General features: G+C 37.5%; 1 protein-coding gene across 2 annotated transcripts in view; it reads left to right on the top strand.

The window, feature by feature from the left end:
* agbl4 (ATP/GTP binding protein-like 4) overlaps positions 1-26,236 on the top strand; it is a 408,595-nt gene that overhangs the window by 33,062 nt on the left and 349,297 nt on the right. The window lies entirely within an intron of this gene.

A 26,236-nucleotide genomic window follows, 5' to 3' on the forward strand; every position in this document is an offset into this window, starting at 1 on the left:
TATCTATCTATCTAATGCAAATGAGCATCACTCACTACCAGCTATTCAAAATAACACAAAAAAATAGAATGTAATACTGCATGTGGAAATACTTTATCAGTCATCATTTAAGAACAATGAATGTTTATAATTTTCTATCTTATCGATTTTATATAAACATTATGAAATTGATAAGATACAAAAAATAAAAACATGTACGGCCAAATAGAAAGATGATATATATGAAGATTATTTTGTTTACAGTGAGATCTAAACGGTAGCAAAAGTCGGATCAAAATGTTTTTTTTTAACAGCCTCCCTCCAACACCGTCTAACAAAGTCCTCTGATTATTGTTGTAATGTCATAAATTGTGTTTAGGAAATCCAAATGAATTTAGTTTTTTCCTTGATCTGCCATTTCATTTTGCTGATGCCGTGTCTTCTCTCTGTGTATATATACTTGGACAAAAATGGACTATCTCACTTTTTAAACCTTTTATAGGCTTTTTAATTCAACTTATTTTATTTATATAATGCCCAGTCATAACGGATGATTCCTGATTGCAATTCCAACCTTAAAAAACAGTGAAAGCTGATCAAATTCCCCCTAATTAAGTACTGCTAGATTATTATTCTTAAACTGTATAAAAACCAAAACTAATTTTCAAATTCTGCCTAAGGCTAAAGTTTTGCAAAAATTTAAAACCTTGTAATTTGGAATAGTTCGATAGGAAAACTAGGTATACTGCATTGAAGTAAAGGTCACATTGTAATCGAAATGATCAGTGGTAAAAATTACTTGATTCTAATTCTAATAATTGGTGTTTATAAGTTATTTTAGATTAACACAGATTTGGTCACATAATGCTATGTTCTATGATTCCATTGGAGCACTATTCAGTGACATTACACATTATGTTTAGAATAACAAAAGATTTCTTCACAGTGTTATACTCTTCACTGACCTTATTTTTAACACTAGCTGTCAAAATATTTTCTACATATTCTGCTGCCACTTACCAATGAGTTTAAAGTCTGTTTTTATAACACATATGGTTTCTCAGAATTGGACTGTTTTCCCCCTCAGTTCTTGTCACAGTTTTGAACCTGAGTCAGCCACTGGCGAACACTGAGGCTGTGATTGGCTGACAGAGCCAGTCACATGCCTCAGAGATACATTGCAACACAATACTTTACTTTTTTTTTGTTGCAGTATGATAAGGCTCACAATGTTGGTATTTATGTATAGGTAACAGCTTTTGCAGGGTTTGAAAAACAAGGGAGAAGAAAGACTGCCAAAACATGATCACATAAAGTGAAATAACTAGTAAAATAAAGATGGATTAAAAGCTGCTTTTACTAAATGAGCAAAGAGACATGACAAATGAAAAGGAAAGGGGGAAATAAAAGTGAGCAGTTGAGGAAAATCCAGCATTTTGTTGCTCCAGCTGTTCTTTTGAGTGTCCAGTCCTGCCTATCTGAAGCTATCAGGCCTATCAGCCCATCTCCGTGCAGTGCTGTAGTCAGCACTAATCACATTTTATGGCACTGAGATGAATGGAAGGCCTCAGCTCTGAGCAGCATTGATCCCAGGCCAGATAGGCCAGTGCCATCAGGCTGTAGCCCGGACTGACAGGATATTTGCTGTAAAGGCAAAATGACAGAAAAGCTATTGGAAAGAAACAGTGTAGGAAAACTGAAAAATAGCAATAATTATCTGATTCAGTTTTTTTATTATGTACACATATAAAAGCAGGAGCAAAGTCTAATGCTGCTGCAGTGTGATTCTGTTCCCACATGGCTTCTAACTACCTATTCTTTGTAGAAACTGTTTCTCATCTGTCCAAATTACTTTCTTTAAAAGGTCTTCCGTGACTTTAATCTACACCAGTAAAAAATGTTGCTGGTAAATACTGCCTTGCAATTTTTCTCAGGTGTGTTTACAAAACGTTTACAGGCAGATTAGATTTTTCTATATGCCTAGAATAATCAGAATACACATAAATCTCATTCACTTTAAACCAGAAATGAACATATGAAACACAGAATAAGCAGAAAATTAAACAGTCCAAGAATAATAGCTTGAATAAATAATCCAACCAAGTAGAGCTACAGTATAAGCAAGAGACTGTGCTATAAAGATATCAGTGAGTTCCAGGGAAGAACTGGGCTGTTGGAGTGTTTCATCCAGCTAAGCCTTGCTAACTCTCAGCTTGAGCCAAGGGAATGGGGAACAGTAAAAGCCCGTGATATTGGAAGTGAGATGGCCATTTTGAAGGAATGTAAGCTGGTGAAACAGATTTGGTCTGCCTCAATCAGCTTAGCAGCTTTGTGGAAATTGGCTTCACCGTAGCACCGGTTATGATGGGTGGCTGGATGGATGGATAGATGTCTCTTTTCTGTACGCTCTGCTTTTTTTGTGTTTATCAAACAACTCACTTACCTCAAAAAGCTAAGACTTATTCTGGTTAACTTTGTTGCAATGAGTGGAACAAACATACATCTTTACTCTTAGGCAAACCTACATTTCAGTCCTGCGTAAAATATGATGTGGGCATACATGTTATATTCAGAGTAAGACACTATCTGATCTTATCCTTATTTAAATTGTTTGAGAATCCTTTTAAAATTCTGGTAGGATATTAATAAGATAAGAATTTGGAAAAGTAAGAACATGTTAGCCTGCTGCGGTTCAGGCATGAAATAAGGACTTCTGAATCCAATAACATTAAATGTTATGTAAATTGTTGATTGCATCTCACACAGATGCACCTTGGATAGGGAGTATAGACCTTTTTAGGGTATTTTGTTATAGTTGTTGGAATTACAACAGCAGTATTTATGTAAAAGTATTTAATTCAGTAGCATGTTTTTGTCCAGAATCACCCACTACACAAACCTGTTCTAAGTTAATATATGCAGTTGTACAATTATGACACTATGATCCCAAAAAGCCATAAACATAATTTGTTTGGCTACTTCTTTGGCTCTCATTCCTATATCGACGCTCAAGAAGAAGCAACTTTCTTCTGCCAAAGTGACCAGCTTTACACCCTGCTCCTGTCAGGCTCACAGCAGCAGTACCCAAAGCTGACCTGTTCTCCTTTTAAAATCACTTCGAAAGATGCATTTATTTCAGAAGATAGAGAAGATTAGACTCATCAGTAGAGATGCGCCAAGAAATCTGGTCATCAGCAGAAGCAGTCGATTTTCAGCTTGATCACTACTGACCTCTTTTGCTCAATCTTTTTCATAATCAGTACTTGTGTCATAATGCTACCAAGTCACATCTATTGCAGCAATGTTTGACGAGGAAGTTGTTATTGCTTGAAGAAAGCTTAAGGTTTATCTATCAGTGAGAGGATTTAAAAATAGTGTCAGAGGAAGCGCAAAAGTCCTCAGAGGTTATTGAAAAATAAACTTTATTTTTCAGGAGAGCATATTGGCTGTTTTTTTAAAGGCTACAACAGAGAGGAGGAGCTTAGCAGTCACTGACCGGTTTACACTTTATTTGTACTTTATTAGCTTCTGTTGTTTAATGCCCCACTTTGTAAGGTACCAGATTATTCATCAATCACTTCACATAGTGTATATTGGAATACAGTATGTGACTTTTTGAGTTCGTCTGAACCATGTGCAGGCTGGATTTTAATTCAGTCAGGGAGCCTGGTTTAAGTGTGAAAACCTTTGTTTTAATAATTAAAACTGCATGTGTATATGTATGTAAAAATAGAAATAAAACTTTAACTTAACTAAAGTTTATTAAACAGGCAGCATATCGTAAAAATCAAAGACAAATATGCAACGAAAAACTATCTGAAAAGATTTACAGCCAATCTTGTTCTGTGCACTGCCTCTGTTCCTGCCACTGTTTTTCTAATGCTTTTATTCTAATTTCCACTTATCCTCCTCCTCTATTATTCCTCCTCCTTTATCATTTTCTCCTCCCTCCTTACTCTGCCCCTCCTCTCTTCCTCCTCTTTTTCAGCCATATGGCTGGCATTATCTTACCTTGCAAGTAAGAGGAATTGTCGCGAGATCTGTAAATTCACACTCCAATTCCCGGAATCATCTTGCCAGAAGCCAAAAAAGGCATTAGCATAGAATACAGATACGATTTAAACCAGTGAAACCAGTGAAGTATATGATGTCACCCTGAAATCCCAGGCTGAAGCAAAACAACCTGTAGACTCCACTATTTAGTGTATCTTAGCTGGAATATCTTCTGTTTATTTTTTGAAAAACAAGCAGATGGATGGGATATATGGTTTTGTGGACAGCAAAGATGTTTACACATTCCTCTCGAACAGATTTTAGTTAATTCTGCTAGATGTGAAACCTATCAAGAATGTGATATGTCATAGCTGCTACTGCTGCTGTTATTGGCCAAATGCTCAGTATAGGAGGCAGGTGCCACCTGTTGATTTTTGTACGTATCAATCTGGCTTATGCCAGGTTAGGCATTATGTTACGTTCAGACCGTACGTGCTAGAGGCAGTAGAAGCAGCTGGTTTACATGCAGAGTCAATGGTTGACGTGCATCAAGGCGCAGCAAAAGGTCCTGCAGCTCGTTTTGAGCAGCAGGAGCAGCGTGTGAGTAGCTGCAGCAGCACCTCATAGCAGCGCTGCAAAAGTTGAACTTTTGCTGCTCGACACGCAGCATCATCCAATCAGAGCAGCGGATCTGAAAACTGACAGAGACAGAGCACTGCTGCTGCAGATCACTATGATCACTCCTCTGAAAGAATTAAATAACGCCTAATTACCTTAAAATGTTGAAACCAGTTGGCAAAATATGTTCGATTTTATTATTCTGGTGCCTGCAGTTTGGATTACGTACAGGAAAACTGCCTTCCGACCACCGCAAACATTAGCGGAAAAGGACCACAGGCTGCTGTTGAATGAGATTTCTAGTGACAGAGCACCGCCGTACAACCGCTCAGACCGCCGTTGTATGGGGGTCCCAACAGCTCCAACAGCAAAATAATATTTGAAGGCAGGATCGTAATCTTGATGAACTGACTGCACAGATTAAGTTTTCAGGTGGACTTTCTCACATAGAAACATATCAAAACTACTTTTTACCCACTTATAACAGCAAATATAACAAAGCCACTCACTGCCATTGAACACAGGAGCAGCGGAAACTTCAGACGCATCTGGACACCTTTACACACTTCAGACGCATCTGGACACACTACTGAATGCGCTTCATGAGCGTCAAAGCTGCTCTTGAGGAGCGTCTGACCTTAATGTGTACAAGCATGTGTACAAGCAGCATAAGCTTGCGGTCTGAACGTAGCATTATACTTTCCCTCTGCATTATCTTACTGAAGGTAACAAACAATTATAATCTTTATATCCCTTTTACATATATTTTAGTGTAAGAACACAAATATAATATGGAAATGACAAAGGAAAGCACCACAAAGACAAATACTATAAATAATGTTAAACTAAAGAAGAAAACAAATTGTCTAGCCTATATATTTTTTTAAATGTTTAAATTTGAAGACAGACTGTGTTGGAACACATTTTCTTCAAAGAAAGTTGAGTATTTTTCTGGTCAACCAGTAAATATTTATCTAGATATAAGGTATCAGAGTCTGCAAGGGCTGCAATTTACAAATGTATGACAAGCTAAACTTGATTGCTTGACAAATTATTTATTGATAAGCAATCATTTTCTGTTTAATAATTCTTCTTGCAACTTTTATTGTCTGGCAATGCATAAGAATGAACAGTAGTGTCCTCTTCTGGCACACACCCACACTGCAACATCTAGAATCAGTGTATTTGTAAGTCTACTTCCATGCATGTTGCTTCTTTTAGCATTGGATGGTATTGACATAATTGTTTAAAGAAATATCTTTAATTTTACTGAGTTAAACAATACTTTTAAACTGGGATCAGTATAAAAAATGCATCCAGGTCCTTGCACCAATATCTCACACCTTTTGCCTGGTAAATGATTTGATTAGAAACCAGTAAGTAGACATCATACTCCTCTGAGTAAGTTGATATGCCTTTCTTTTCTCCTGTAAGGGTGTGCTTGATGTTGGGCTCTGTGAAGGGCACGGCTGTGAGCTATTATCATAGGAGCCTTCGGGGAGCCATTCATAGAAGACAAGCAGTAAAACCTTGCACCGTGTGCTTTCAACTCCTCAGACTGCTGCAGGGGTGATTTGTAAGCCTCACTTGCTGAGAAAAGGCACAGTGTAAGGCTGTTACGCTCCATAATAAGAAAAGAATGAACCAAAGAAAGATAGGCCATGTGTTTTGTAGAATTCCAAAAGAGCCACCTTTGCTTTATCTTTTTTTTTTTTAATACTACCCTAAATGTATGAGTTAGCCATTCCAAAGAATGCTAAAACTAGTATGGAAGCATTATAGAGCCCGCCTTGGTTATATCAACCAGTTGATGTTACCTACATTCAGCATTGCTTTAAGTATAGCCAAGAAAATCTCAAGTGATATCATACAAGTCCACTTAAGGAGGGAAAGAAAGCCATTTACTGGGTAAATGTTCAATGACTTTCAATCATATGATTCAGTGTTGAGCATATCTGTAATATTATGTCACCTCCTGGAAAAAGTTGTATCAGGACATCCCTAATCCAGGTGGATAATGGCATCTAATTCCCATGTGAACACCATAAAAACAAAAGGGGAAAAAGTAGGAGCTTTTCACATTTTTATTCTTTATGATACATTATGGTCTTTTCATATGTCTTTGGTCAAATATCAATATATAGACTTACTTAACTGTGCTATATTTGTTTCTGATACTTTTACACAAGTAGAAACAAGAAGTCAACAGTGGATCGATTTTTTTGCCAGTTAAAAAGTGTTAAAGGGATTACTGATATTACTGTAAATGTAACAATAAGCTATTTCTAGCACTGAGCATGTTTAATTTTCCTATATTGTTTGCTACTCATTCCATGTGTACAGCGGTTTACATTTTTAACAAGATTTTTTGTAGTCTTTCCAAGATATAAAACAACAAAAAGAAAACCCCAGTTTATTTATACTTCTATAGGTCAACAGTGCTATTTATTTACCGTTTGGTTATGGTTTTCAACAGCACTACTCTTTACAGAAATGGTCCTTGTAAATGTTTATTGTTCAACTGGCTCTCAGTATTGTGGTATGCCAGTTTATGCTATTCATATCAGTTTGGTTTATCATACCAAATTCCTCTCTTAGCAAGGTTTTACAGTCACATCACCTTGTCAACCTCACGCCCGTCTGTTCCACCTCTCTTCTCCCTATACTCCCCCTGTGTCTATTTCATCCTTTGGCCTTCATGTCTGAGTTGTGATGTCCTCCAGCAGACAGTGGAACAAGAGGATAGACAGGTCCCCAGAGAGGACCTTTGGCTGAACATGGGCTAATCATTGCTGGCGTTGCGTGCCCACAGACATGGACAGCATACCGCTAGTTGGTGGGAGTTTCTTGAGACAGGACCACACTGAGTGTTCCCCTTTTTGTATACAGTGTTTTGGGATTATACTCAAAGGCACAAAATCACATTGGTGCTTTTCAGCAGGCTTACTTATTTTTTTTGTGGTCTTTCTTCATTTTCTTGTTTGTGTTCTTTTTTCTGTTCTGTCTCCCCCTGCAGCATGTGGCTCAAGGTAGATAGGCCTATATATGTTGCATGTCGTCATCTCCTTCTTTAGAAGTCTATTTCTAAGCATCCTCTGTTTAGATATAAATGAATTAAAGTAGTCTGTCAAAGGGATTATTCAACTTCAAACACATGCCACATAGACCCAGACATAGTTCCAGGGCATTGGAAGGAGTAAAGGGAGGTATAGTTGGTTCAAAATTTCTTTATTTGGTTTTAAAGGGAGGTATAGTTTAAAAAAAGGGTCCTTTTATGCCAATATGGCTCTTGGAATAGATATCACAGAACTAGATAATAGCAAAACACCTTTTCTTTCTCAAGCAGACCATTATGACTGTTGCCATAAGGTTCTGCTTGATACTTGTATGTGAAACTTTTTGAAAATTATTTGGAGTAAAATGGTGTACAATGGACACAGAGACGGACAGCAAGATGAGAAAGAAAGAGGAGATGAGAAATAAGAGGAGAGAGAGAGACAGATAGAGGCAGGAAAAATATTGCAGCCGCCCCAGGCCCCCATATCCATATGGTCCTCTCATACCTATGCAACCCAGGTAGCTCCCCCTGTGCCAAGTATGGCATGCCAGCCACCCAAGCCAAGGTGTCAGACACCCCCCAGCATCCCCCCACCGGACTGCAGGCACAGGCCATGTGCAGGGTCAGGGCAGGCAGCAAGGCAGACCCACACCACAAGCTGAGATGCATCCAGGCACGTTGATTGCTTCCCAGTCAGCTGGCTCCCCAAACACTCCAACGTCCCAGACCCAACCCAATGCCACCTACTGGCACCTACTGGGACCCAAGTCATCAAACATAGGATGGGAACGAAAGGCTCAAGATCCGAAAGAGAGCCAGAAACCCCATCCAAGCCGTGACCAACCCCAAGGGCCCAGCCCAATCCCCAGGCGAAGCAGAGAGGCGTCAAAGACCCCATGCCAGCCCAACCCCTGCTTGGATGTAGTGTTGTGCCCCAGCCTCCCACCACATCGGAAGCAAAGCCAGAAAACCTGAACCATGTCCAGTCCCCGAGATATGCCTAAAAAACATTTGGGGCAGTAACCCTTACACTGAAGAATTTGCTCCAACAGATACCTGGAGAAACATCAGAGATCACAGTCCAGAACAGCCCAGTCCTACTGTAGGAACAGCAAAGATACTGCAACGTTCCCAGGCCTCTGATAGGCGACGTGAGCCTTAATTGGGGAAACCAATCACGCCGCAGGAGCAGTTATGTTCTGCATCAATTTTTTTTTATTTATTATAATTTTAAATAGTCTTCATTCTTCAGATTTATATTCAGATGTCCACATTGCCATCTGTGTATCATAGTTTTCCCTATCTAAGCATCTTTAGCACGTTTTGAGAGAAAAAGTAATCATGATTGAAGGAGAAAGTTGTACAAGGAAAGAAAGGGAGAAAAATGCCGAGGTTCCAGCAGGAGGCTTTTTATGGGGACTCTATAAAGGCCTTGTGGAGCTGCTGTGCATCTGCATGAAATGATCAGCCTGGTGTCAGGACATGGATCATCCTTTTACACCGAGTAATGAATACAGATTGCACACCGAATAGAGAGGCTCTGCAATCTGCTGCACCACAAATGAAACAACTGCCGTTCTAATCAAATAGTCTTTTCATGCCAGCGCAACCCTCAACTTGGGCTAAATTCAATTCTAGATTCACAGATTTCTGGGTAGGTGGTTGGGGAGGCACATGGGCAACAGGGAGTTATAAATGTTGTAATTATGGTATTGTTTAAAGTGTGTGTATGTGTGTAGACGTGGTGGTGGGGGGGTGTTTGGGGCATTATGTTGTCGTTAACCACTTGCTTATTTTAGATAGCAGTCAGAGGACTGAGTACAATTACAGCAAAAGTGCACACAGACACAGACTCCTGCACAAATGCACACATTTAGTCAATTATGCCAACCGGTGGCTTGGGAGAGCACGTTTTGTGTATTCTGTATTTAGGGAACAGCGAGGAGCTTTGAAGGAGAGCCGCAGCGCCTCTTTGATGCTGCTTTTGTCTTTTGTTTGTGTGGTTTAATAATTTAATCAAGCCAAACGTCCTCCTTCTCTCTGTAACTGTCTGTTGGTGCAGGCTAATTACTTGGCAGATTGTTCTCCTGGTGCTAGAGATGAGAGTTTAGATCTAGAGCGGGGCCGGGGGATGGGGGGGGTGCTGATGGCTGTAATTTAACAGTGTGCTGATGGACCAAACTGTCTATCGGCTGCTGCTTTATTATGCAGGGGTGCTGCTGACGAGTTGTTATTTTAATATACACCCTATGAGGTACGGGCCTGGAAAATAGTCATAGGATTTTTCCCCTTTATCTTGTTTAATTTCAGCCTGTATTGGACCATTTTGGGGTATTGCTGCTTAAATCCATAGTCATGCAGGAAAAGTGAAAGCAATGTCAACAGGTGGAATAATTCACATTTAAAATAAAGCAGTTTTTTTCATTTTAATTTATCACTTTTGGAAAAAATAGCTCCAATAACTTGTCAACTTAAATGTAGCAAATTAATAAAAATAATTTAAAAATTAGTTTAAAAGATTTAAAGATTACTTATACTGATGCTTAGAGATAAAGTTCCTAGTTGATGGGAAAGTAGTGAAAAAAATGCTGCAGTTTTTATGCAGTTTTCTAAATGGCTGTAACATCCTTTTTTTGTTCGTCCTAATACAACAAATTAAACTTTGGCTTCAATCCAAAACAATGTCTTCCAATGCAGTATCCCTAAACTCTGTCTGCTTTTAATATGAAATAACTCTTAATACTTTCTTTGTCTAATATCCGTGCCTCTTTCTAACATGCTGATGTAAATAATTGAGTATTTAACTTCCCTATAAAGTACATCAAATTGTCAGTCAGCAATAATGACTTTCTTATGAGATTTTACCTCTTATTTGATATGAGTGCTGCTGGCTCAAATCAGTGTTCTTTTGATCAAATCAACTGGGCGATGAGATTAGCTTATACAGCTCTGCTTTATAATGCAGAGCACTGATCAGATGCATTCCCTTCACAAATGCATTCATATTATACTTAGTGGGAGGATACTATAAGGGTTCGAAATCTTAGCTTCATTGTGCAGTACCTTGGTATTTGAAGGTTTATCAAGTTTTGTGCTATGCTTGGTTCATTTAATCAAATTATTTTGCTGTTGTGGGTTATTTTGCATTCTTTCACAATGTTTGACACTTCTTAAATGTTGTCTTATAGAAATTTCTGTAATAATCGTTTCTGCCAATGTTGTGCTTCATTTTGAGTGTTCTGGAGCTGAGAACCTCAGAATATCAGAATGATATAACAGCTAGTGGAATAGGTTCTTGTTGCAAGTCAGGAAAGTAGAATTTATTATTTCCTGTGTTTTTTCTAAAAGACAGGAAATGCCTGTTTACAACACTGATTAGTGAGGGGGTAAATCCCTAACACCAAGGATGTTCAGTGTTGGAGATAAAGTTAAAGTATGTGGGTTTGTGCAAAATAAAACCTCAGATATGGTAACCTCAAAGATGTAATTATTTTCTGCTAGGTGTATCTTTTCAGTTTTTTGTCAAATCTTTAACTAAATGTGTTTTTGCCCTTCCTAGTTTCTGTTTTTGTACTTTTGAAATTTCCTTTACACAGGTAATAGTTCTCAAAGATTGTGTCTTTGCATGCAAAATAACTATTTTCAGGGATTTTATATCTTGGTGGATTATGTAACTTAGTATGATTACATTGCCATAGTGTCAATTTTGCTGCAGTATGCCCTTGTATTAGCTAATAGTTACAAACCTTTTTTTTTACTTTTTCTGTTATTTTCTCTCAGTATTCAGTACAGACTTACTCAATCTGTCTAAACTTCATCTGTTCTCCTCTATTGCCCATTCAGTCCTCAGTATGGCACATGGTATTTATCGTATGATCAGATGGTCAAACCAAACAAAGTTGGGCAATTCAGCTATATTATCTGACTGAGAGTATTATTGCTTGACATTGAGCTTGGGTGTTTATTGCATTTATTTTCTGCTTTATTTCCAGTAGTTGTTTTTTTTTCTGAATTGATTGCCAACAACACCTTTTTCATGTACTTTCAGACTTCTTTATGTTACAAAACCTACAACTGTGCGTTGTAAAAACAGATGACAAAACTAATTATGTCAATTTTGTTTTAATTGATAAAACTATATAAATAAAGATGTGCAAAATCTTACAATGTTAACTATATCATTTGACATGCTGATTTGTCTTCACATCATTATTGCTTGTTTAACAGCTGTTCCAAATCACTTTTTCAACAAACACTGTTGCCCAGCTGTCTGCAGAGTTTACGTCAGGTATCACAGGCAGTGTAACACAACACTGTTTCACTTTTAATGCATAAATATACTGGCTGGCAAGGTTAACATAGTGCAGCACTGTAAAGGGATATTGTTTTTTTTTTATTATTATTTAACAGACGTGTAAGGCATTGTGTTCTGGTCAATGAAAAAGCCTTTTAATTTAGTATTTTTATTGTAATAGGCAGTCTCACAACTGAGATAAACAATGTTTTGTTTATCACTGGTTGAAAATAGAAGCCCCAGTGAGATCCAGGTGATGTTGCAACACTTTGAAATAGACACTTTCAGACTGTGCTTTGACCCCACATGGCAAGGTCAGGGCAGTAGGGCTAATTCACTCCATGCGCTGTCAGTGATGGTGGGTGAGGATTTAGCTGCAGGTGGCATGGTGGCCCAAAGAGCATGCTGTGAGGAGAGAAATTTATCATCACTCCAGTGGAGATTTTACACATGCTTACCCTGTAATGCACACAAACAGTATAATATTATGTAAGGCCTTGCTGCCAGAGAGACGGTATGCTTCTCTGGTTTCGTTAGGACTCCATGAGATATGCAGTAGTTATTGTAGAGTTTTATCTCTCAACTTCTATTTAAAGTTGTATCAGCAGGATTTTCCTCCTCTGTGTGACTGTGACCTGTTCGTCATTGGTCTCTGCTGGTGTCCATCCCAAATTTTGGCATAACTAAACAGTGTCTACTCAGGTTACTGTAGTTGGGCTAAGTGTTTGTACAACTGAGGAAGTGTGTGAGTATGTATGAGCATAACTTACTGCTCTGAGATGACATGAACATATCTAGTGTCAATGTTTTATGTCTTAATGTCCAAAACCAGTTTTGGATGACACACCTGCAAAAATACACATACACATTCACTCAACTTCTACAGCACATAACCCTTTATGTCATTATTCATTAACACCACTGAGATAAAACTGCACTAACATGGGTAAAAATATGATTTAATATAGGCAATTTAATTAAATGCTCATGGGAGGGCAGCTTATTTCCAAATTAACATATAAATTATTGTAGATTTTGTTTGGATGATCTTAAATGTTTAAGATTATTTTATATATCTTTTTACATTTGGTTTGCACTACCCACGATCTCCAAAGTATTGCATTGAGATTGACCAACACCAACAGTTTTTTAACCAAATTTTGCTGCAGTAAGAATTAAAAGTCTTTTGTAGTGTGTAGCAATAAACTTTGCGCATCAGTTAGCTGGTTCCGTTAAGTTACATTTTTGCTATAAGGAAATTGGCTGAAGCTCAGCAAGATCGCTCTAAGAGACTCAGTAGAAAGCTATTTTTTATGAAGGAAGGTGAACCTTCAGCCCAGTATTAAGTTATTGCTGCACCAGCTTCCTTGTACCAGCAGAACAATGCATTCCCACCTCATAATGCTGCCTTTACCATGTTGGGACAGGTTTATGAGGGAGATTTGCAGTGTTAGTTTATATAATAAATGATCAGTTCTGGGTTCGGAGCACTTTTTTCTCACTGATTTGTTGTATTTATAATAACAAAGATATTTGATGTTTCTTTTACTTCTTTTACCTTGCTCGACAGGACAGTGAAAGTTTGTTACTGTTTAATTAAAAGGCAATTAGACTTCTTGTCCCACAAGGTTTTACATTTCTGAATAAAATAAAAAAAAAACATTAAAACTAAAATGAAAGTTTGTGGCTGTTTAAGGAAAATATATACAGAGAGGTTCAAAGATTCTTAGTACTTTTGGAAGGATCTAGACAATAAATGTACAACTTTTAAAGAGGAGTTTTACTTTTTTAGACTTCAAACAAAATAAACTTTGCTGAAATGCTTCTCTAAAACACAACTTTGATTGAGGAGGGGGATCACACTGCGATAGAGACACCTCACTGCTCTGTTCACTCTGCATGTAGGATATCTCCACCATGGCGATAGCTCTGCTAGAGAGCGGTGTGTTTGAGAGTAAACAGATGTTGTTTGTCTTTCTGATGCCATGATTTAGCATCTCCAGGGAAGCAGTGGACCTGCGCCTTCCTGTAAGCTCACAAAAGAATCCAAGATGGAAATAGATCAAACCAACGAGCCCTGTTTCACAACAAAAGTGAGACAAGGGCTCCTTTTGCACAGCGGTGCTCAGAAACAATATGGTCTTGTGGTTTTTTTATCACAAAAACACACAAGGATCAAAGGCTGGTATTTTCTCCGTGCGGAATGTGATTTGATAATGTTCACACTGAGTATGCTCTGTTCACATAGCTATATCTTAGTTTTCTGTCACTCTGAAAGCCTCAGCTGTATTATCTGCAGGAATTGCAGAAGATATACCTACTTAATGTAAGGTTTTTTTCAAAGGTTTTCATGAGGCCCTGTTAATATTTGTTCACAAAAGTAGTGTCTGACTTTCATTTTTAACCTAACCATAAACGTCCTCCTGAGACAGCAAGGATGCCAGTACAGATGATGGTTGCAGAGGTAGATAGCAAGAATCACAGTGTTCCTCTCCACTCTAATTGTCCTGTCATCGTTAGCCAACATAGGACTTTGAAAGCCTCTGTGTGCTGTCAAATCCCGAATCCCAAAGGAAAAGCTTGCCTCTGTGGCTAGTGGATCCAGAAAGCACACAGACATCAGTTTACTTGAACGAAGAGCTGGAAATGTCAAGGACCAAGGGAAAGAGATGAAATTAGATGAAGAAAGACAGTGATAAAAAGACAGAGAGGCATAGAAGTTTGGTTTATAATGAGCAGTTAGAATGTGAGGGTTTTGCTGAATTAATCAGACTGCCAGAACCCAGAGAAAATAGGTACAATGCTTTTCATGTGACAAATATGTAATTAAGAATTATTTCATACAACACCCCCCTCTCTTCCCGAACACATACACACACCTTTGATGAACTACAGGTGGGCGGGAGCAACAAAGCACTGTTCCTAAGTTCGTGTGGATTTGTTATTTTAGTTCATGAGAAAACATGTATAAAAGTGAAATGGGATAGATGGCTTTAATTACAGTCCTATCAAAATAACATGGGCTCCCTTCCCCCATCGAGTCAGATGGAGTGATGGAAAAGGATGTGTTCAATTTGGCAACTTAAAGTATTTGAACTGACACCATATTCTTCAGCCAGAACATGTGGATTTTGAAGATTGTCTTTTTCGCCCACACACACAATGTTTGTTATGACTTCCCATTTAATCATTGACAGCAGAGATGTTTGATCACTGGGTTTAAAAAGCCAGCCTACAAATTTAGTTTAATCCACTGCAGTTTGGCATGATTTGGTTTTCTTAACTTTAGATGATTAAACTGGGTGTGGATCAAACTTTCATAATGGAATGATGAGACAAAAAAGTCCCAAAGCTAAAGCAGGAGAATAACTCAGTGAAACAAACTGAAGTCAATTTTATTTGCAGCTGTATTGTCTGCAGCCTTCAGTTTAGTTACTCACATCCGGAAGAAAATTTGAATTTTAAATTATGTAATATTTTTCTTTAAAAGCAAGATGGTTGTGCTTTATAAATTGATTCAATAATAATCCTTCTGTTCTAGCTCACCAAGATAGTTTGCCTGTATTTGTGTTATACTTTAATGCTGTGGATAATAATTGATCAAAACCTTAGAGGTGACTCTAAATGTTCTCTCAACTTTATATTGAAATGCTTTTTTTTTTTTTATCTTTTATAATACAATGTGATATGAAGGACGATGACAGCTCAAAGTGTAAAGATATCATAAAAAAAAATCAACAGGGAGGTCGATGATGAACACGTTGTGCTGTAAAGATATCCTTTATTTGGAATTTGGAAATTTAAAAATGTAGTTGTCTAGTCTCTGGCTTGGCAATATATTCACAATTTAATCACAACTTAAAAAAACACAATTTTCAAAACAGAGGAATTCATTTTGGTCATTTTACCTTTAAGGAGAGAAATACACTTAAGTTTTTCCTCCAGGCCTTAAGTTGGCAGTAGAGACTGATTTATACTTCGAAACTAGGTCGTCTGCGTAGGTGTCGCAGTGAACTTAAAGACGTCCCCTTGTTTTGTTTTTATGACCGCAATTGCGGAAAATGACTCATGAAGTTGAACCAGATAGAAGAGCGAGTTGCGCGAGAACGCTGGGATCTTTTTTCCACCTGGTTCCCCGCTCTTTTTCGCCCTCATGTCTCTCCGTTGTCGGACAAACTTGCCCCCACTTCCTCACCGCCTCGGCCGTATCTAGACGCACAGCCTATAGCACGCTCAAAATTGAGCATAAATCAAAAATTTCTGTGTCAAGCTCACTGCGACACACTGCTGCAGGGAATATAACCAGCCCTTAATACAGATAAAGTAGTTTTGTCACCACAAAGAAGGGAATAGAGAGTTGCAGCTAGCACACTGATCCATAGTAAAACCTTTTTCATGCAAAGGTTGCAGTAAAGTTCAACAACAATGGACTCTGAAAAGCAATAAGGTAATTGAAAATCAAACACTCTATTTTAAAATATCTATATACTTGTAGTTAGGAACATCAAAATAAAATCGGTTGAAAATGATCAAAATTTTAATTTTTGGAAAATTCCTTCACCTCTACTTTAATCTTTAGTTAGCTTAATTTTAGCTTTGTTTTATTGCTTCCAAGTCTTCCCATGTGCTCTCATTTTTCTTTTTAACAACAGAATGTAAATTTCAAACCTAAAGAATATCAACTTAAATAACTGATATTTGATGAGATATTGCTGTAATTTAACATTATTGATATAGGATTATTAAAAACTGGATAGTTTTACTAATTTTAATTTACTTGAAAAGTCCCCACAAGGATAGTGGGGCAGACACATTTGTGTGTGTGGGGGTGGGTGGGGGGAGGTTCTATATGTGTAAGCCGGTGCTCCTGAGGAAACCTGGCTGTCCGTCATCAACCCCACTGCATTAACCTCGGCCTCTGTGCCTGCAGGGCCAACCACTTCTATTTTCTCTGCAACAAATACAGGTCCTGGCTGAGGGCAGCCTGGCAGCAAGCATAGTTAATGACTTATTTGCCGTTTAATAGTTGTATACCACACCACCACAACAATTAATGAAAAAAAAAATCACATTTACAAACAGCGGGGATACCAGGTGGTAGAGGTTATTTTCTCCCTCTAACTTTATCTGAGTTCTGCCTTCTGCTCTACCCTGATAAACTCTTAGAGACCTTACCTGGAGACTGACAGGCAGGAAGTTGCAAGGACATTTACTTTTACTGACTCTGGTAAAAGAAAATGCATACTTTAGATTAGCTCATTCTACTCTATGTCATTCCAAGCAGCTTCCAAAGCTTAACAATATTGTTGTGTCCTCTGTTTCTCTTTTTCCAGGTTTGACTCTTCTTTATCTTCCTTTTTTCCCACAGTCATCAGATTTTATTTGTCTTTGGCCGCTCTCCCCAGCTCTCCTTTTCCTTGTGAATACCATCGCTCAAGCAGTGAGATGTTGCAGGCACTTTGTTGCTGACCATGGTGCTGAAAACCTCCTGCCTTCCAATAGCCGGTGTTCATTTCATGGTTCATATACCCAGTTCTCGACTTGTCAGGGTGCCATTAGCCCAACGCTTATTTCTTTAACCCCTTCCCATACAAATAATAACAAATCAAATGTGCATTTGTTCTACCTCACAGCCATGGCGGTCCCTCTGCTCCGTGACTTTTGGTTAATACAAACTGAACAGTGCTACATGCAGTTGCAGTGGTTGTGTTCTGTTGAAACATTCTTGGAGTTTGCTTTAAAAGATATTAATAAGTTAATCTAATCCCAATGCGTTCCTGTTTGCAGTTTTCTACTTTTAAAGCCATGTTCTGCATAATATTTGATTCTTTTTTAAGTCTGATTTTTATGACCATCCTTGTTTAGGTTTTTCCAGCATCAACCCAGTGTACTCATCACAGAATTTGCATGTTTGTGTGCTGCCTCCATCTTGCCATATCAGGTTTTTGATGAAGTAAAGAAACTTCTTATTATCTGTTTTGGAAAATAAAGCAATAAATGAATCAAATAAAAAACATTTCATTTTTCTGGTCTACCCTTAGTATAACATTTGTCTCCTGCGGAAACACAAACCTGTTCAAATACAATTCTCTTTCATTTGTCATTGTGCTGACAATATGCACATTCTCAGTCTACAAAAGAAATATCCTTCCGGTGTGTCTGACATCTCTTAGATCAGAAGTTTTCCCCATGATTGCACAGCCTATACCATAACCGTACAGATTGTTATGCATTATCAACCATTTTTTATTGGCTTAACATAATTTTCTAATTTTCTAAGAAAGTGAGTTTAAATTTTATAGGCTGATACCCATAATCATCAAAGTTAACTAACATAACTACTTGAGTTGAAATATGTAGCATGAATCATATAATTTATAAAATGGACCTTTGTAGTTGCATTATTGAATTAAGGCAACTCATTGATTTTACTCTAATTTACTCAGATGCTCCTATATTTTTTTCCAAATTGTTCTTTGATTCCAGCTACTCTTAAAAGCAGCAGTAAAAATAATCAAAATGTGTGAATTTTCCTTCACCTAATAAGCTCCTCAACCAGCTAATGCAGTAACTTGATCATTTTCTGTATGATTCTATGGATAACCTTCACTCCTAAAATAACCTTATTTCGTTCTTAAACTGTCCTTTATGCCAAGCTGAATCTGGGAGCAGTGCTTTGTCAGTGGCTAGCTAAATGTGTTTTTCAATCTATCTGCTCTCTCTCCCTCCCACTTCTTGACGTCCTCCCCCAGTATCTGGACTCACTTGGTCCCAAGTGTTTTTGGGGCAATCACTGTGTTGTCTTTTCTCTCTTGTCTAGCTTCCTGCTTTGCTACCTGGCTGCCCAATGCCCCTGCCAGCATTCCTCTTAGGTCTCAATAAATAACCTTGCACCTATCTGGCCCTCAGCTCTACTGGCTATTGCAGGAACACATTTGTTAAAATATCACCTGCTGTAGAGGGGAAATTGATACTGCTGCATTGTGCTCCAGGCAACAGGATTTGGTGCTGGAGTTAAAATGCCACAACAAAGGCAGTTGTGAGCAAGTTCACAGTCTGGGGTTGAGGGCGGGGGGAGGTGGTGACTAAATATGCAGGAAAAACAACCAAACAAAAATCTCTTTTTGCCATTTTCATTTTTTACTCTTTTTGATACATCTTTAAGAAAGATAATTTTTTTGTGGCACTACTGTCACAAAATATGTTTGGTTCCAGCTGGTATAGGTTTATTTTTGTTGGACTCCTAAATTTGGAGTGCAAAGAACATAATTACAGAGGTCCTGGTCTTCTCTGGCAAACATCAGTCTGACCCTCATGGTTGCATTGTTAGTTGCTTGGGCAGCCAGACTTGGGTAAATTGGCAACCGTTTTGCTTTTCTTTCATGTTAAAGATTTTCTCTTCTGTAAAGTAGTTTAATAACATGGTCCCAGGGACCCATGAGAATAAGCAGCATAGACTGCTGACTGGAAAATCGGTGGAAATATGCATTGCTGTTCGATTTAGGAACAATAATCATGTAAAAAAATATTGCCAGTATCTGCTATGCATCTTCTTTAGGTCTTTTCAACATTAAGTTGTTGTATCAGTTTATATAAATCTACTGAATGAATTTCCCCTGCTTAAAGGGTAGTTATTTTAGGAGAGAAAAAGAATACCTGCAGCAGGCTAGTGGCCCTCTGCAATAAGAACCTTCATTAAAAGGTAGAAAAGCTGCTCTATCTTTTTTACTCCACTCCATTTCTCTCAAAACAGACCAATGATCAGATGAGACATTCCCAGATGACCAGGTAAGAGGAAGAAGTAAAAGTTCCACTCTGAAATCTGCTATTATCCAGATGGCACCATTAGCGATTAAGCCAGAACATTTCTCTGCTCTTATAATTGACTCCATAGGCTATTAGGCAGGTTGGCACTAGGCGAAGTCCGCGGGTGTACATTCCAGATGTTGTATTTGTGTGCATGTGGGTCTTTGTGTATGCACTTGTGCACTAAGTAAGGAAAAAGCTAGACTGTTTGGCTGTTGTTGTAGGTACTTGTGGTGGGTCCAAGGCTGTTCACAGATGGACACAGGGCCGGGTGGGTGCTGGGAGTAAGTCACATTCAATTATATCAACATCTCTATCAGTCTATTTGTTTGCAGGCTCTCCATCTCCCTATCATTTTTTCTGTCTTTATTTTCTAGCCTTGGGGAAAGAAAGATTAAAGTGTTCTGTTTTCTGTGCAAGATCGTTGTCTTTGCTTTTTGGCTTTATCTGAAGATTAAATTAACTCTCATCTGTTCTCTGTCTTTTTAGTTTCTGTGAGCAAAGTGATGTTTGACAGACTGCAATGCCTATTGCTGTTATTAAATTGCAAATAATGCAAGGAGATACAATACCAAACACAATTATTGCGGTATACACTGTACCTAAAACTCCACAAAGATTTTAACCATTAACCTTTAAACAGCCAATGAATCCTACAGAGTTCCTCGGGAGTCTGGGACAGCATGAGATTTCATTTGAGCATTTTGCTGGATCTAGACTAGTTGAGAAAGAAAATATAATATGTAAAAACATTAGCATCTCCAAATTTATTTGCTACCCTATTCTAAAAAAATGCCTATATTTGTCTTGTATTTATTTGTACTTTTCTGAAAAAAACAAAACAAAATATTTATTTGTCCAATAAAGAGTTTTCTGTCTTCCTTTGTTTCAGACAAATTTTAAATCCAAACCAGACAACCAAGTTTACACAAAATTCTCTTCTTTATGTAATTTTGTTCATTATTAATGTAAAAAAGCAATGAATAGAAACAGATTACTGTAGATAAGATGCTGTTTGGAAATCATGTAGTAGTAAATCCCTGTAGTCTAATGCCACATGTAAAGTAATACTCTCAAAAAAAACAAAAAAACATTGATTTTTTCTTGTTAGTTCATCAAGATGCTTTGTGGCTATTATGAAACAGACATTTGTGTTCTTCTTGGTGGATATATTTTTACATGAGAATTTCTTCTATTTCTGATTTTGCTTTTTCTTATTGTTAGATCATGAGGAGTGCACTACATGTTGATCTGTTTTTTTGTTGTTGTTTTTTTGTAACCTACTGTTTATAAAACATTGTTGTGCTAATTGAGTGGTTTGATTGGGCGGCTTAGCAATGGAAATTTGACAAATTTTTCATCTTTTTGTCAATTAGGACAGGGCAATATATAAAATATATTTCTAAGCTACATGGTGATATAGAAAACATATCTCAAGATTTTCTCATTATTAAAGTTATTAAAATCCGAAAGCTTTGTTCCAGATGTCATATAGACCAATTTTATTTTTTATTTTTTTGTAAAAAAACGGCTGTATATAGAAATGGCTGAAGAACAACTTACAAACCTTTAAAAAAGTATCCTCTCTTTAGGCTGTGGGCTGTTCAGTTCAGATTGTAATGCGTTACCCACCTTAATAACTGCAATAATATTACAGAGATTTAATTTGTAACACATTATAATACTCAGTTAAAGTTTAAGCTAATATATTACAGATACCCCTAACACTAATTGGTGCTGTTCAATGTTGCTGGGTTGCTATTTCATAAATATTGAACAGGTATTTCCAAGGCAATCTCATAAAGGAACAATTGGGCTAATACAACTTTGTTGTTACTGTATTACCAGGTGGATATGAATAGCTAAACCAGTTCACAAGCAGTAGTTTATCATTGAGTACAATCTACATATTTAAGATCAATTTTAAGAAATAATACATCCAACTATAAGAGATTTATCGGGTTTAAAGGTATAGTGGAGGATGTTCTTTTTTCGGGTGGATCATCAAAATAAGTGATCGTCCTAATTGTCAATCATTCTGGTGATATGTTTGCGTAGGGCTGTCCTATGTGCTTGTCCCCAGTTAGCTGTGTTTTTCTGCACATGTGCAATTTCAGGCATGTATCTGTGGTGAGCTACAATTAGAGAGAGTTATTGAAGCTCACCTTTCTCACCTCAGTTCTTTGAAAAAGGCCCGAGGGTTATAAGAGAAAAAGTGTCTATGAAGTTTATGAGAAGAGAGGAAAGGCCTAAAAAAGACATATCCCAGAATGCTTTGCGCGGCAAGCTCTCCTCGCAAAGCATGATGGGATATGACATCACAGCGGCCCACTGTCACTACCCGCCAGCGGTGACTAATAACAAAGGTGGCGCAGGAACCACCCAGTGGAAAAGGTGTTACATGAACAACGTGGAGCAAAAAGTAGTGATCATCCATCCGAAAGAAAAGTTAATGGAGTTCACTATAAAGTCAATTATATAGTCTCCACTCTATATAGTGATGGAGGGGTTAAGGGGTTAGGGTGGACGTTCGGACACAGTGAGCTTTTTTGAGCTATGAGAAAAAGAACTTTAAAACAGAATGTGCACAAGGAGAAATGGGCTGGTACATGCTCCCACACATGTTTAATAGCCGTTCCCTCTGGGGAACGGGTACAGGGTTGTGCATGTATAATATTTTTTAGGTGGAGAGGGTGGGTCCTTTAAAAAAATTGCAAAAATTCTCCACTACACCATTAAGTTTAGCTTGCTGAATGAAATAGTACTATGAAGTATTTATTCCCATGTAACCTTAAAAATGTCTTTTTTTTTTTATCAGATCTACTTAATTTGATTTTGTTTTAACCAGCTCAACAGTTTCTGTTAATCAGGTTAAATGATTTAAATCAATAAGTTTCCTCATATCATTTGAGTTCAGCTTGCTTATCAAGTTTTACAGTGTATCAGGTTTATCCCAATTATTTGTTTTAAATCTTACTCTGGAAAATGACAGAATTCAATACTGGCAATGACATTTGTAAGAACCCTGATGCTTATGTCACTTAGTCACTTGTATGATTTCAGTTTTAGAAAAATCAACAACAACAACAAAAAAATCTACCTCATAAATCACCTTTTTAAAGCTACATCCCAGAATTTTACACATCCTTACCCTTTTTGTAGGTTTTGTATAACATTACCGAATGGACTTTCAGTAATTGTTTTACAGCTAAAAAAAGAGCTAAAATGCTATTAATTATTCATTTCCCCATGGCTAGCGGTAAAGAGAATAGGTGCTCTAGGGTTTCCATCAGCTATTAGTAAACAAATCAATGCACAAGGCTAAGTTCCTTGTCATTACAGAGCCATTTGCCCTTTACCACGACTTTCAAATGAGAGCCCAAAAATATACTGTTGCTCTGAATTCAATAGGGAAATTAAAGTTTATTCAAAGGACAAGTTCATTAAGTTATAACATTTTGCAAACAAGAGCTGCATACATAGAGTCATTTCTCAGTCAAAAGGCTTTACTTAAAAGTGGCGTCAATTTAATTTGTGTGATTTGTAGCTACAGAGATCACTATTTCAACAGTGTGGGTCAAGACATCTTTTTTTAAGTGAACAGACATGCACAAATCCATCATGAGTCCCCCCACCCAACGCAAAATAATTTGATGTGATCAGAGAATGCAGTTTCAAGTCCCTAATCAAGTTCCTTTCCACAAAATACGTTGTAACTAAGCATCACCATAATTATAAACTGAACAAATCTGTGGAGAAAACGAATAAACAGAAAGAGCTGTAATATGATTGGGAACTAGGAGAAATCAATACAGCACAGCTCATCATCAGCTAAACACTAACCTGAATCCTCTCTGAATGTGAATCTTTGGGGGATTTAGACTAATTTAATCTGGTGAAACATAAAGGTTCTCTGTCCCATCAACACCATGACAACACTTGATTTAGAGCAACAGAGACCTGCCAAAGAGAAACATGTGGAAAAATAGCTGCTGCTTCATCGGATGCATGTGAGTGCATCGGATATTGCATACTACCCTCAGTTTACAGTTGGCCATCAATGTTAGACAAGAAAGCAACAAAAAACAAACAAACAAACAACAACATACTTTTATACTTTTCATGTAGTCTTTGATAAGAAAGCCACTTGAGGCAGCTCTTGGATGGGTATTGCACACTTCATCACTGCATTTGACAAATGACCATAGCATGAAACCTCAGCCATGTTGACAAATGATCCTATTGTACAGAGATTCTCAGCCTCATAGGTGCAGTTCACACATTATAGCACCACCCAGAAGTACAGAAAGTGGTATTTCTAGAAAATTGTGAATCCAGCAGTTCACTCAAATAATTGAAGGCTGAAAAACAGAAGCACTTATTGAATTTTTCCTCCTCTTAACTCTGATTTTACAGCATCTCAAAAATATTACATTTAAACTTTTAACCGTTCTTGCCTTTTTAAACCTTTAACACCAATATATATTATCTAATGGAACAATACACAGCACCAAACAATTTTAAGGAAGGCAAATAATGCATTTACAGATCTTGTTGTAGAGAAAATTAAAATGTAGCTGAAAAATTATTACTGTAAATAAACCTAGACACAGGCTGGAAATGTGTGGCCCAAAGTTGACTGCTTATATACATTCTGTCTAGTTTAAACTAGTCTAAGCTGTTCTGAAAAGGACAACAGTTTCAGCCAATAGACGTGTAAAGCTAGTAAAGACACGCCACTAAAAGACTTTCAGGTGTAATTACAAAAGTATTGAAATGACGGGGATTAGTGCAGAAGTGAGCCACACTACTGTAAATTTAGTTTAGGAGAAAATTAAATGAATTGGTCTTTTTCATTCTATTTTATTAAATATTTGCTGTTGATTTTGTTTTTTTCCTAAAATCTAAATATCACTGTAAAATGTTAAAACGTTCAGGGTGGATGACTCAGTTTTCAAGGAAATGCTTTTCATGTAATGTAGAGTTTCTTTATTTCTGTTTCTTCCTGCCTCTGATGTTTGAAATGCTTTTCAAACTGTTATAAAAAAAAATTAATTTTGTTAAGAGAAAATAGTTGTTTTTCATTTTTTAATTGATTATGTGACCTTCACTATAAGCTACAACGCTTCTTGTTAAAAAAGCTGATAGCTAAGTTGACTTGATTTCTTTTTATAGAGGCTCTTTTTTACCTTTATTTTTTATCTTTACAGATAAGATAAAAAGAGAGCAGCTGCTCTACAAATAGATAATCAGAGCTGAGAGGTAAGATCACCTCTGATGGCAAGGAGAATCCAATGTCAGGAAAATCAATATATCTACCTCTTCCTAAAATCAAAGCTTTTTCTCTCCTCCAACCTAGTTTACACAGATAAAAGCCTTTTCTGCCTTGTCCAATCAAAGCCAGTACAGCAGATGTCAAATAAGAGTAAAATGCTTCATTAGGTTGTTTTAGATAAAATTCCTCAGTGCTGTGTCAACTCCTTTTCCCGAAAATCAAACATCAAGATAATTCAATACCAGACAGTTTTGTTCTTTCCCTGTCGGGTAGTGTCTTCTTTTTGATTGAGTGGGGTTTTATTATGCACAATGTGTTGTTTGTGAGTGAAGCTTGTAAAGGTTATACAGTCCGGTAAAAGCCTATCTCATTCAGGGGTAGCAGAGGATCATGTCTCTGGAGTCATGCAGAGAATGGACTGAGGAAACAAAACGGCTCTTGCTGTCTTATTATTGGGGATGCTCTGATAAGGTGAATGAGAGAATGCCAAGGGATGATTGTTGGTCTGTCTTCCAATAGACTTCTCCTTGTGATGATCAGCCATTAAATGTATTGCAATTGTTCTTCATCTGTGTTGTAAACAGAACCTTAGCCTATAGCAACCACAACACCTCCTGCGACATGATTTGCGTAGTTCCGTCCATCATGACACCCACTTAATTCCAACAGGTTATTGCAGGTCTTGTCAAAGTGTGTGCTTGCTTGGGTGTGGGTGTTTGTGCACACAGAGATATCATTGCTTGCCTGGGAGAAGGGAAAAAGCTATTCAACAGGGGCGCCCAAGGTAACAAGCCATTTCCAATAATGTCCTCTTTCTGCTACAACAATTATGTTTAACCCCAGTGGCTCCAGCTGGTCACTATTTGTCATCTCACTACTTCCTCCCTCATCTCTCTCCATGCCTTTACATTCAGAGACAATAGCAGCCAAAGTCAGGACTCATAGCTACGTACGTGCCTATAGCTTTGCCCGAATTGTAAAGTTTGCTGCGATTTGAGATATTTTATTGAAGAGTAAACAGATTAAAACTGCAGTTTCTGTGTCTTATAATATTATGGCACAAATAAAGCTATACTACCTGTTATCATTGCTGTATTTCTTTTCCTATTTTTTTATTTTACAGTAGCAAACCCTCTTCCAACCCACCCCTGTGTCCCTTACCATACCATACCATACCATACCATACCATACCATACCATACCATACCATACCA

This window comes from Cyprinodon variegatus, unplaced genomic scaffold (genome assembly GCF_000732505.1).
Source record: "Cyprinodon variegatus isolate N-32 unplaced genomic scaffold, C_variegatus-1.0 Scaffold200, whole genome shotgun sequence".
Classification (NCBI taxonomy): domain Eukaryota; kingdom Metazoa; phylum Chordata; class Actinopteri; order Cyprinodontiformes; family Cyprinodontidae; genus Cyprinodon; species Cyprinodon variegatus.